General features: G+C 39.6%; 1 long non-coding RNA gene across 1 annotated transcript in view; it reads left to right on the top strand.

The window, feature by feature from the left end:
• The first annotated feature begins 118 nt into the window (after positions 1-118).
• Positions 119-2,177, top strand: part of LOC106874689 (uncharacterized) — an 11,567-nt gene continuing 9,508 nt past the window's right edge. The window contains exon 1 of the long non-coding RNA XR_001410032.2: positions 119-1,289. This is a non-coding gene — a long non-coding RNA (uncharacterized LOC106874689). The remainder of the gene's footprint in view (positions 1,290-2,177) is intronic.

Below are 2,177 nucleotides of genomic sequence, written 5' to 3'. Positions count from 1 at the left end.
ATATATATATATATATATATATATATATATATATATATATATATAGTTTTATGCTAGAGATATAAATAAAGATAATATTAGTATCCAGCAAGAATAAAGCACTATAAAAAGTAGTTATAAATATAAAGTTATATCTCCATAGCACTGATAACGTGTGGGCTGCTAATTCAAGCAATGAACGAACTTCCTGTACATTTGTTTTATATTTATACATAGTTTTATATTCGTCTGCATGTGTGTTTGTATATTTGTGTATATATGTTTGTGTGTGTGTGTATGTGATTGCTTCATCTCCGTTGATGAGCCCTTAGATGACTTTCAGACCGGCTGCTGACTGACAGATATTATTCAAGTTTCTTCTATATCTTTACCCTTTGGAATCTGATTCTGAAGGAATGTTTTTGTGAACTAGCATATGTCTTTTAAGTCTAGATATTGTCTCACAAGTTTTTTGCCATACGACACAAGTTGTAAGAGGTTGCTGGTGTCCAAGATCATTACCTCTCAGAGCATTATGATTTTCAAGTGTCTTCACATGGTTCACATATCCTGCTTTTGGCAACAGAACACGGTCACAACGTTCACTGTTGATTACAGTTCCAATTGTTCCTTTGCGACAGACCCTTTTAAGTCCAAAGTGCTGAATCATCTTTCCCTCCCAAGCATTGCAACCATTCCTAACAGCACCGCTCTAATTGTTCTAATCTGGAACATCATTTTCCCAATCACATTTATTCATATCTAGTTTCTTCAGGTTTTCCTTCACTCAGTCTTTATACCTTTTCCTTGGCTTATGTTATGGTCACTTACCAGAGTTGAGCTCACCATAAAAAAGACGCTTTGGCAAACACTCGCCTTTCATTCTAATAACATATCCAGTCCGTCTCATTTGAGCCAAGATAACGTGTTGTTCAATTCAGCTGCAACATACCATGTATAAAACCTCTGTATGAAACATTCCCACTTGACTCCCATGCTGGAGCACCGCCTTTAGTCGAACAAATTGACCCCAGGACTTATTCTTTGTAAACCTAGTACTTATTCTATCGGACTCTTTTGCCAAAGTGCTAAGTTACAGAGGCATAAACACACCAACATCAGTTGTCAAGCGATGGTGGGGGGACAAACACACACACATGCACACATTGATTTATACATATATATGACCGGCTTCTTTCAGTTTTCGTCTACCAACTCCACTCACAAAGCTTTGGTCGGCCCGATGCTATAGTAGAAGACACTTACCCAAGGTGCCACACAGTGGGAATGAACCCGGAACCATGTAGTTGGTAAGCAAGCTACTTACCACTCCTGTAAATGTACAACCATCCAGACATCTGAGTACCTGATCATTATTTTTTCTAATATATAATTCCTGTACATCACCTCGTGTATATGTATGTATATATATATATGAATGTATGTGTGTATATATGTTTGTGTCTGTATTTGTTCCCCCAACATCGCTTGACAACCAATGCTGGTGTGCTTACATCCCTGTAACTTAGCGGTTCAGCAAAAGAGACCAATAGAATAAGTACTAGGCTTACAAAGAATAAGTCCTGGGGTCGATTTGCTCGACTAAAGGCGGTGCTCCAGCATGGCCGCAGTCAAATGACTGAAACAAGTAAAAGAATATATATAGATATATATATGTGTGTGTGTGTGTGAAGGCGTATAGCTCAGTGGTTAGAGCGTCAAGCTTACGATCGTGAAGTTGTGAGTTCAAACTCCAGACTGGGCTGCATGTTGGGTTCTTGAGCAAGATACTTTATTTCATGCTACTCCAGTTCACACGGCTGTAGGAATGAGTTGCGACATCGCAGGTGCCAAGCTGTATCGGCCCCTTTGTCTTTCCCTTGGATAACATCAGTGGTGTGGAGAGGGGAGGCTGGTATGCATGGGCGACTGCTGGTCTTCCATAAAACAACCTTGCCCGGACTTGTGCCTGGGAGGGTAACTTTTTAGGTGCAATCCCATGGTCAGTCATGACCGAAGGGAATCTCCTCCTCCTCCTCCAGACTTACTACCCAGCTGTGCCTGGTTAAGTATTCAGGGAATTGTTTGCCACTTTGTAGAATGGGAATTTGCGGTACTTATGCATTTATATATATTTGACCTAACTTCTGGACTTATTTAATGGGAACTATCCAAACAATAGTAATCAATTTACATGA

Source organism: Octopus bimaculoides, chromosome 29 (genome assembly GCF_001194135.2).
Source record: "Octopus bimaculoides isolate UCB-OBI-ISO-001 chromosome 29, ASM119413v2, whole genome shotgun sequence".
Classification (NCBI taxonomy): Eukaryota; Metazoa; Mollusca; class Cephalopoda; order Octopoda; family Octopodidae; genus Octopus; species Octopus bimaculoides.
This window is presented reverse-complemented; position numbering and strand designations above follow the sequence as displayed.